Here is an 11,881-nt window from a genome sequence, read left to right as displayed (position 1 = left end):
CTTACAGAGACGGCTGATGCCCAGACAGCAGGCGCGACCTCCCCAAAGTTGCAGAGGTAGCGAGCGGCGGAAGTGTCAGGAGTCCCTCTGCTTCCCACACATCATGTGTCATCTTGTGCCTCTTCCACGACCGTTTGGCCTTTCTAGAAAAGCCCCCTGAGCCAGGAAGATTTTTCTCTTGCTGAGTTTTGCAAAGCAAATGCTTTTCTTGCCCTGTGGGCCATTCTGCCTGCGTCTGGAGAAGAACCAAGACCGTGAACCCTCAGGAAGACCAAGAGCGTCCAAGGCAGATTAAACAGAGACCATTTCTCATGGGACAGAGTCAAGATAACAAATCTACCTTAAAATAAACCTCCAGTCAGATTACCAATTAACACCTAAATGTATTTAAGCAGAAATAAGTTTAATTGTCTAATTAATTTTTCACCAATTAAGTCCATTTTTTTCATGTTGCATTTTACACTGCTTTGGCAATGAAAGTAATTGGATCCCTTTATAACCATTTTCCACTTCCTGCTTTGCTAAGTACTGTTGTCTATGGAAGATATAAATCGCCCCAAACTGGCCGCACTGCCACTTTATGAAGTTCATAAAATACCTCTCTTTGGGGGGCAGGAGGTGGCAAGACGCTGCAACTTTGAAAATGACAGGATCCCGTAGAAAGTGTGCTCCGGGGGGGCCTCCCTGAGACAGTCTCCAAGGAGCCCAGCTTCCTGGACTCACACCCTTGCGAAGTCCCCTCCTGTAGAGTGTAAGCTGAACCCAATGACTCGCTTCTAACGAGCAGAATGCAGCTAAATTGATGGGCTCTCACTTCCAAGATCCGTCAAAAGAAGATTTTCTTCTTGACGGCTGTTTAAGCCCGCCCCAGCCCACCCCCAATCACTCAGTCCAGGTGAAACTGTGTTAATCTGGAGGAACCCAACCCACCCACCCACCCAGAGCCACAGGGAAGAGCTGGGAATGGAGCCTCCAGCCCTACTGGATCCTTTGGACACCTCAGGGCCCGTTCAGCCACTCCTACCTGCACTGTAGAGCTGCGGAATTGGGGATAATTTATTACACCGTCAGAGTGGCAGATCTGAATTTTTTGTTTTTTCTCTTTCTTATTGGTTTTTTTGACACAGGATCTCACTATATAGCCCAGGCTAGCCTCAAACTTGTGGGGGATCCTCCTGCCTCAGCCTTGTCCTGAGTGCTGGGATGAGAGGTATGGGTCATCATACCCGGCTAGTTTTCTACTTCCTTGCAAATTGCCTTGGCATGAGTGTTTTGTTTTGTTTGTTTTGTTTTGTTTTGTTTTGTTTTTTGAGACAGGAGTCTCACTATGTAGTTCACGTCGGCCTTGAACTTACCAAAGCCCAACCAGGCCTGTAACCCACAGTGGTCCCCCTGCCTCAGCCTCCTGAGCTCTGGGATTACAGGCATAAACCACCACTCTGGGCTGTATGAATCTTTTGACTCTCTCAAAGATCCCCTTTTCCTCATCTGCAGACTGGACACGCTGACCATACCAACCCCACAAGAACATCGTGAGGCTCACGAAGGCAGGAACTGACCTTACTACGCCTCAGGCCCTGTTACCTACTGTCTCATTTGTGTTATAGTTGTGGTGAGATAACAGAATACACCCCAGTGAACTTATCCAGTACAGTGGAACCCTACCCTATTCTAGGCTTATTAAACTCAAATGTGTTTTTATGGTTTCTTAAAACGTTGTTTAACTAAACATCAATCTTGGATCAACCCTAAACAAACCATATGTCTTTAAGAACTGATGGGTTTTAATTAGTTTCTTCATTAGCATGTGAGAAGTTTGCAAACCTGTTAGTTTTGCTCTCCAAATCAGAAGAACAAGCTTTATATGGGTCTCATGCAAGGAGACGGGACGCCTCTCACGCGCCGGTTCACGTGACCCCATGCGCCGCTCAGGCAAGCCCTTCTCCCACAGGCCCGGCCTTCTGTTTTCGCTTCTTTGGTTTTTTGAAACAAGGTCTCTCTCTGTATTCCAGCCTGGCCTTGAACTCACTATGTAGCTCACTACCTAGCTCAGCCCGGCCCTGAACTCAGGGTGAGGCCTCGGGCGAGGTCCTCTCACGTCTTGTCGCCAATCCTGCCGTTCCAGCTCGGAGGCATCGCTCCCTTCCTCTCCCTCCACTCCGCTAGTTGATGTTCACCCCTTTCATGGTTAATCATTATCGAAGCTGAGCTCCACCCAGCAACCCAGAGCTTCAGCAAATTTCGAGGCTCCAGCTCCTTGGGGCTAACAGGACGGCTTCATTTAGCTTCCCCAAATCAGGCTAAGCCAGACTGGTGGTGAAAAGCACCTCTGTCTAAATCTCAACTTTTCCATTTACTGTGTGCCTTTGGGCAACTTACTTAACCTCTCTGGGTTCTCTCACCTGCAAAACCAGGTGAGTCCCTGCCTCATAAGGATCAAGACCATTACAACCTTTTTAAATACAAAGAGTAGTGCCTGGCAATCAAAAAAAAAAAAAAAAAGGTAGCCACTTTTATTTTTGGTCCATGATCTGTTCTCTCCAACGGTCAACTCTCCCCCTAGGACTAACCATCTTTTCCAGAGCTGCTTGACTCAGCTTCCTAAGGACCATGCCATCCCCTGATGGACATCACTAACCCGTCCTTTGCACGGCCTATGCTCCTCCACTCCTCCCCACCCTGTCCTGAGCTCCCAGTCCTCTGAGCATCTCTCCATCCCCCCGACATGCCTCCCCGAGCCGTACCCAATGGCCTTGTGACAAGACCAGTGAGAGACAGCTGGCAGGGCCCAGGCTCGCTCAGGTGGTGGCAAAAGACAGAGCCCAAGATGGTGGCAGCAGGCTCCCACCTCTCTTCCCAGCTCTGTGAGGAACATGAGTGCTGAGATTTGACTTCTTCTCCATGGATGTGGAAATAAAATGGCTGCTTACCAAAATGTTTATTACCACGAAATATCAGGCAAGAATGAAAGGAGTTAAGCCAGGCACAGTGGCTCTGGTCTATAACCCCAGTATGGCAGGAGATTAGGGCATCCTGGCAAAGGGCTGGGCAAGTGGGCGTGACTGTCAATCACAAAGATCCAGGACATGTGCGGAAGCCCTTCTCCCGGTACTAATCAGAGAACGCTATCTTTATGCTGGCACAAAATCAAGCAGGTTTTTGATAGGATGACCTAGATCTGACATCATCATGACATTACCAATTCTTTGTACAGGAGAACCAAAGTTTAGGAAGGACCTGGGAAGAGCACACCACTGCCACTGCCGTACCCTACTAACACCAATATCAGGGAGGCTGAGATAGGAGGGCCACTGCAAGTTCAAGGCCAGCCTGAACTACATAGCAAGACCCTGTCTCAAAAAAAACAAAAATAAAAATTAAATGTCAAGTGGGTAAAACTTCATGATCTCACTGGGCATGTTGGAGCATGCCTGTAATCCCAGCACTCAGGAGGCTGAAGCAGGAGGATCGTTGCAAGTTCAAGACCAGCCTGGGCTACAAAGTGAGCTCAAGGCCAGCCTGAGCTCATTTGTGTAACAGAGAAAATCAGGAAGCAGCATCACTGTCTACTATTAGGGGTTAAGTAATTTATAGTTTATCCTCAAATGTGGTGGGATGCTGCCATTAAAATCATCTTGAAGAAATATGCTGTTGACACGTTTTGAGAGTTCTCAATATACATTGTGAAGGAAAGAAGCAGGTTTCAAAACAGTACTATGTACAGAATGATCCTGTTTTGTGATAAAAATATAAATGTTTATGTATGCAGAAAAAGGGCTGGAAGGACCCAGTGCTTGTCTCTGGGTGGGTGGAATTTGCATGTTTCTTTTCCTTCCTTCTGCTTATATGTATTTTGCGATTTTTCTATAATGAGCATAAATTACTTTTGTAGTAAGAAAAAAAAAATTTTTAACTACCAAAAATTGTTTTTCTGATTGTAATGCATTTTCGTTGTAGAAAATTTGCAAAATCTGAAAACTCGAAAAAATAAGATAATTATGTATCTTGTTCTACCTAGAGAGTCTGTTAGCATTTTAGTATAATTCTTTCTAGTCTTTTTTTAAAAATGCATGTATGAATTTTTAAACTGCTTAAGATCAAACTGATGTATAGTTTAATATCCTATAATTTTTTATTACATTGTGAATATTTTTCAAAGTTATTACAAATTCTATATCCCTGCAATCCCAGCTCTTGGGAAGCTGAGGCAGGAGGATCACTGCGAGTTCGAGGCCAGCCTGGGCTCCATAGTGAATTCAAGGCCAGCCTAAACTGCATAGAAAGGCCCTGTCTCCAAAAAGAAAAAAAATCAGTAACTTTTTTCAGAACTTGGACTTGTCCCTAGGCCCCTGGAAAGTTAGCCTGGACCAACTTTCTACCCGGACTGATTCCTTTCGATGGAGAAGATCCTACTTTGCCAACTTTGGCAGAAAATACCAGAAACTTTAGCAAGGGCAACAGCCACAGTAAAGGCCAATGGTAGAAGCCAGTTATTCGGCAGAGTTGGTTTTTTCTGTGCCAGCCTTCAATTAGAAGTAGAAAGGTTTCCTCAGGGGGTTCCTGCTCCAGGGGCGGGGGTTGCTTCTCCAGTACTATTAGTGGGCTGGGTAGAGCGCTCACCTGGTAGGCATGAGGCCCTGTGTTCAGTTTTGAGCACCGAGAAAAAACAAAAAGTTATAGTAAGCAAAATTGGAAAGAAGGCTAGAAGTAGTGGCGCTCACTCAGGAGGCTGAGGCAGGATGATCACAGCAAGTTCCAGGGCAGCCTGGGCTACAGAGTGAATTCGAAGCCAGTGGTAGTTTAATTACCCAGCAATATCCTGTCTCCGAGGAACAAACTCCTGTTTGGAGAAAGAGGAAGAGACAGGGCAGAAAGGAAGGAAGGAAAGAGGAAGGAGACAGGGAGGGCGGGAGCCACCATTCACTAACCGCTTATTAGAGACAGTGCACTAAACTAAACTACGTTTCATTCAAACTCACAGCAGTTCTGAGAAGAGGGCTGTTCCACTCCCAGTTTACAGGTAAGACCTTGAGGCCTGCTCGGAAAGGGTAAGTTACCCAGTCAGGATCAGAGATTTACAAAGTGACAGAGCCGGCTTACGGCTGACCCCCAGCCTGTACATCAGCTCCTCTGCCACTGTCCTCCCTAGACACACAAGCCCATGTGTCTAGCCTCTTTGTCTCAGGAAAGATGGGGGTGGTACTGGGGATTGAACCCAGGGCCTTTGAGCTGAGCTACATCCACAACCTTTTATTTTATTTTTTTAAATTTGAGACTAGATCTAAGTCTCTAAATTATACAGGTTGGGCTCCAATTTGCAGCCCTCCTGCCTCAGCCTCCCAGAGTGCTGTGTTTACAGACAAGTACTACAATGCCCAGCTTCCCAGGGCAGAACGTGAAGATGCAAGAAGCCCTCCCAGGCCAGCCCCTTCTGCATCTGCACTTTCCCCAGGGCCACCATGCCTGGCTCGGAAAGGGTGCACAGAAGATAATTGCAAAATTAAGAAGCAGATGAATTAATGAGTTAAATGCAGCTCTCGTTTGCTGAGAAGGGAGGCAGCGGAGGGGGCGGGAACACACCATGGGGGTGACTTGCCCACCCACGGTCACCAGCAAGGTGGCTGGAGGATGTCTGGGTCAGAACCCCTCTGCTGGTTCTTACAGTTTTACCTGACTCCATACAGGGCTTTTCACCTTGTATTGCTTCATCCTATCCTCATAACCAGGAGGAGCATTATCATACATCATCAAACCTAAACCGGTCAGCAAGAGATCTACCACTCTGTGTAACAAACAAAGCCAGCCGGCCATGCTGGTGTACACCGGTAATCCCAGCACTCAGGAGGCTGAGGCAGGAGGATCAAGGTGAGTTGGAGGCCATAGCGAGTTCAAGGACACCCTGGGCTACATAACAAGACCCTGCTTCAAAAAAAAGAGAGAGAGAGAAAGAGAAAATAAATAAATAAATAAGTAAAATTAAAATAAAAAAATAAAGCCTTGGAGAGAGTAGATGGTTTTCTAGGAAAACAGAAAATATTACAATTAATTCCGGAAGAAGTTTTTAAAACTCATATACTAAAAGAAGTGCACCAAATACTGTAGAATAAATCAAGAATGTTTTTGAAGCGCTACCCCTCAAAAAGTGTCACATGCAAACGGCATCATGGGTAAATTCTACCTGCTATTTAAATTGTTTCAGAGCAAGAGAAAATTTCCAGATGCTTTTTAATGCAGCCAACACAACAATGTATGAGACCTGACAGAGCCCGGCACAAGAAAAACTTGGAAAGAAACGCAGAAGCGGCATCTGCAGTTGGTGAATGCAGGAAGATTTTTCAAAGAGGAAAAATCACAGTTGAGATTTCCACAAATGCCACCATTATTTAACTATTCTGGAAGCACTAGCCTATACCGTTATCCCACAGAAAGAAACAAGAAGTAGGCAGCTGAGGCAGGAGGATCTCCATGAGTTTAAGGCCAGCCTGGACCACACAGTGAGACCCTGCCTCAAAAGCAAGAAAGCAAAGAAAGAAAAAATAGGTGAGAGGAGGGCTGCACCTATGCTAAGTAAATGCTCTACCACTGAGCTACACGCCTAGCCCAAATATTTTTGTAACTAAAGGTAGTGAGTGTGCACATTTTAAAATGAGTTTTTAAGGGGCTGGGGATTTAGCTCAGCGGCACAGCGCCTGCCTGGCAAGCGCAAGGTCGTGAGTTCGATTCCCGGTACCAGAAAAAAAAAAAAACTAAACTAAAATGAGTTTTTAGTGTTTTAATCTTGTTAATAAGAGGTATGATCAAAACATATGGTAGATATTTAAATTTTAAAACTTTCTTACAGTAAAAGACCCACTGCTGTAAATCTCCTTCACAATAACCCCCTGGCTTCACGCACTGATCCCACTTCTCGACGCTTTCTGCAACAGCTCTGTAGTCCTCTTTCCAGAGGGTCTTTAGTTGCACTCTCGTGGCGGCCTCAGTGTCCTGAATTGATTCAAAATATTTCTCTTTTATAGTCATTTTGATTTGGGGGAAGAACCAGAAGTCACACGGTGCCATAGCCAGTGCTGAAGGTGAGTGAGGACACATTGTCATGTGCTTGCCAGCCTGCTTTTGTGTCGGATGATACTTGGCATCTGCATTCACCAGATTTTGTATCGCAGCCAGTAAAGACGCTCAGAAAAGAGGACTTTCAGAACTGCTTCAGAAAGTGGCAAGGACAATGGGATCAGTGTGTTTAGATTTTTCCTTTTTTTTTTTTGCCGGTTCTAGATTACATCTTTATTAACATACTAAGTGAAGCGCTATATTTATAAAGCATTTGAGGGGTCTCCAAAAAACCCCAGGACTGGAAAGGGTTAGGCTAACAGATGTGACTATGGAAAAGGTGAAGTGACCTTTGCTGGTACATGGGTGTAGAGCTGACAAGGTCATATGGTTCTGCAAATACTTATGGCGTGCATCCTATACATGAGGTGTGAAAGACTACAGTCCTGTGCTGTAAGTGACATTTCAGTCAATGACGGACTACGAACGCAACTACATGCACAACCGTGGCCCCATAAAATTATAATGGAGCCAAAAATTCCTATCACCTAGTGGCACAGTAGCTGCTACAACATCACAGTGCAATGCGTCTTCCAATATCTGTGGTGATACTAGTGGAAACAAAACTACTGTGATGCCAGTTGTACAAAAACACAGTATGAGGCCGGGGATGTAGCTCAGCAGCACAAGCGCCTGGCAGGCAAGTGCAAGGTCCTGAGTTCGATTCCCGGTACCAAAAAAAAATAGATTGAAGGGGGGTGGATTTTAAGGGAAGTTAATGGCCATGTGCCTTTCACTGTAATAAAGTTTCAATTGAAACCCTGAAGTTTTGCTCGGCCCACATACAAATTCAGCCCCTTCCATGAGTGCTACGCTGTCACACTCCTTGCGCTGTCTCAGCTCCCTGACAACAGCGGAGACCCCGCCTCAGCTCAGACTTGGAACCGCAGGGAGGTTTAGTGACCAAATTGCAGAGCTGGTGAATTTTGCGGCTGGGTTTTAAAGTATTATCTTTTAGATCGTGTCACGCTCCTATAATTCTAGGACTCCCGGAGCCAGAGGTAGGAGGATCTCAAGTTTGAGGGCAGCTCATCACCTTGGCAACGTAGTGAGACCCTGCCTCTAAATAAAAATTAAAAAGGGGCTGGAGATATGGTGAAGTGAAAAGGCCGTGGGTTCAACCCGAAATATCAACCAAAAAGAAACCGTGATCTGCTAGCTCGAGCATTCTCTCCTCCATGTATCCACAAGACACAGTTGCCAGTGCCCATAACACCCTTGGCACCAGCTTAATTCTCCTTGCTGGTGTACAGTAATCAGCAGCCATCTCCATTGCTTTTTTTTTGGAGACAGGGTTTCACTATGCAGCCCAGGCTGGCCTTGAATTCTCAGTGATCCTCCTGCCTCAGCCTCCCAAGTGCTGATATTACATCAGTGAGCCACCAAGCCTGGCTCCTCCATTGTTCTTTGGGTCCCTTTCCTAGGTATCTCCACCGAGGAGAAATTCAGGCTCTGGAAAGGCTTTCTGTGTCCATCTCCCTGGCCCTCTCCACCTCTCCACCAAGTTCCTTCTGGCCCTTCTGGCGTGAGGCCGCCACCTGAGGACACTGTGGCACTAAGTGTTCTCTCTGGTGGGGTTGAGCTGCAGCCAGCGGGCCCAGAGCAGTCACCTGCTTTCCTCCTGCAGAAATAGAACCCTCAAGAAGACGGTGCTGAGGTGGGAGGAGCTCCTGCGTTTCCCCTGCCCAGTGCTGACTTGCGTGACTTCCAACTCCAGGCACGGATCTGCCTCTTAGGCCACTTGCTGGCAAAATGGCGAAGGTGTGGCCATGTTGTGGGGACAGACGTCGCTGCAGGACCCTTTACGTTTGGGGAGCTTCATTCCAATAGATGCAAGCTACCTTTCATGCAGAGGAGTGCAAGCATTTTAAATGAGTAATTAATGAATTTTGACCTTCAGAAAAAGCAAGAATTATTACCTTCATTTTATAAATAGATGACAGGTCACACAGTCAGCGGTAGATGTGGGAAACAGGGGTAGGAATTCTGCTGTCATCCCCCTCCGGAATCACTGACAGACCTGAATTCTGCTCTCTGACTCCAGCCAAAGACAGGGAATTGGCCTTTGTGTGCTTCCACTTAAAGGTCTGAATTCTATGTATGGTTCGTATGCCTTTGATATGTCTGAAATTTATAAAAGAAAGGAAGAAGAATGATATCTGATGCTTTTCAGAGATGCATCGGGACTGAGCTTTATATTGTGGGTCAAATGCCAATAAAAGGGTGGAAAAAAAAAAAAAAAAAAGAGAAAAACTCGGTCATCAGATCTTTAGGAGGCTCACTTTTATTCTTTCTCTGAAAGGACTTTCAGTTAAAATTAAGCACAATGTATCTTTAGGGACCAAAATAATTGTTGTGAGGACGCTGAAAGTCCCCATTTATTGAGAGTCAACGATGCACTAAGTCAGTATCCCACGTTCATATCTCTTTTGTCACACGGTTCTCACAAATAACCTGCAAGGTTTTTCTTAATTATTTTGTAGATAATCTAACTGGCCTCAAGATAAAGATAAGTTGAAGAGAACAAGGGGTTGAGAGAAAGAGAAATCTCAATGAATATTAATTAAATGGAAGTTATTGGATGCATATTCTAGATGTTTCGTTAGCTGGGTGTGGTGGTGCAAACCTGTAATCCCAGCATTCAGGAGGCAGAGTCAGGAGGATCACTGAGAGTTCAAGGCCATCTTGCACTACATAGCAAGACTCTGTCTGAAAATGGCATGGGCCAAATGGCATTTTGTGGCGCCAGGTGTTAGAGATACAATGATAAATAAAATATCACCAGGTCGCACTGACCACCTTGTGGAAAGTTGAGGGTGAGGGGAGACAAACTTAAAACAAACAAAATAATGTCAGTTATCACCGGATTTGAGTCCAGAAGTATTTACTGGGTTCCTGCTCTGTGTTAAACACTGCAAGCATTGCTAGGAAAGGTCCTTCTTTTCATAATGCTTATAATCTAGTAGAAAGTCAGACATTAATCCAATAATCACACCAATTTAAAATTGCAGTTAAGGGGCTGGGGATTTAGCTCAGCGGCAAAAGCGCCTGCCTGGCAAGCGCAAGGTCGTGAGTTCGGTTCCTGGTACCGGAGAAAAACCAAAAAAAAATAAAAAAATAAAAAAAAAATAAAATTGCAGTTAAATGGAATAGAAGATACCAGATGGGCCACAGCCTAAGGATTAGTATCCAGAATAAATAAAGAACTCCTACACATGATAAGAGATAATCCAGTAGAAGCACTGTCAAATAAACCAACAGGCAACTTGAAAAAGAGGCAAGGCAAATGGCCAATAAACAAAGCAAGGACGCTCCGACTATCTCACTTGTAAACAAGGAATTTCAAATTAAAACACTGAAATGCCATTTCACACCCATCAACTTGGCAACAATTTTGAAGTTTGACATTACCAAGTGTTGTTGAGGGTGCAGAATACAGGAACTCTCGTACATTGCTATAGAACTGTGAATTAGTGCAACCACTTTGAAAAACCATTTAGCCATGCCGACTACAGCTGCCAATTTGTCTTCAACCCAGTATATCCCACACTCAAACGTCTACCCAGAAGGTTCACTTTCACACAGCGCAATGGTGTAAAAAATAGTAATTGAAGCATTGCTCCTAATAGGAAAAAAAAAAAAAAAAAGTGAAAATAAGCTGAATGTCCTCCAGAAGGAAACTGGTAAATAAAATAAGCTGAACTCGTAGAATGAGGCCCCAATCAGCAATGAAAATGTCTGATCTAGAACTATATGTATCAATGTAGATGCATTTAGAAATCATACTGCCCGGTAAAAAAAAGTTGCACGATTATATATTTAGTATACTGCCATTTCTTACAAGTTAAAAAAGAAAAAGAAGCCAAACAATTCTATAAAGAGCTTCCGGCCAAGAGATACGCAGTAAAAACACAAAAGTATAGCGGGGAGTCACGAACCCCAAAGGCTTGGAAGTGTTTACTACAGGGGAGGGATGGAATGGGTTCAGAGGACTCCTCTAGACCTAGAAGGCTTTTTGTCCTGTTATAAAGACTTGAATTCGAAAGGGTAAATGTTAATTGGTGACAGAGAAGGGGGAAAGGAGAACACAGCGACTACGCGAGCGCTGCTCCTCTCCGTCGTTTTGCATGCTTTCATTTTTTTATATTGACACTTCAAGCTCTCGAAGGAGGATCTGCGTGAGTTGGGGGGGCGGTGGATCTGGGAAATGAGGAGGAAACGATGCTGACTTAGGATGAGAGCGGAAAACTGAGGAGGGGAGGAAGGGTGGGAAGTCACTCCCAGTAGAGAAAGCAGCCTGTACCGAGGTCTGGGGTGGAAGAGCGACGACAGAGACCACTAGGTGCCCAGACCGGAGAGGAAGGGGCTGGAGTGGAGGGTGGGGCACAAGCCACAGGTCGTCCTGAAGTTCACCTCCCTCCCCAGATCGGAACAAAACCGGCAGGAGGCGCCGGACCACGTCCCTCCGCCACGAGCGGAAGGGGGAGGGGGCGTCCCAAAGAGTGACGCACAGCTCGGGTTCGGGAGGATGAGTAGGAGGAAGCCGTTTGGGGGTGGAAAAGGTGCAGATTTCCTGGGGAGCGCCCAGCGGCGGCAAAGACCTGAAGCCCTCGGAGAGCACGGCCCCCGCCCGCGACCCGGCGCGGGAAGGTGCCGGAAAGGGGCGGAGAACGTCCAGGAGGACAGGGAGGGCGTGGGGTCGCCGCCGGCAGCCGACCGGCCTCGGGGTCTAGGTCGCGGCCGGGTGGGGCGGGACCCGCAGGGGCCGGGCGTG

Source organism: Chinchilla lanigera, unplaced genomic scaffold, assembly GCF_000276665.1.
Source record: "Chinchilla lanigera isolate Chin_1 unplaced genomic scaffold, ChiLan1.0 scaffold00021, whole genome shotgun sequence".
NCBI lineage: Eukaryota > Metazoa > Chordata > Mammalia > Rodentia > Chinchillidae > Chinchilla > Chinchilla lanigera.
Note: the sequence above shows the minus strand (reverse complement) of the source record.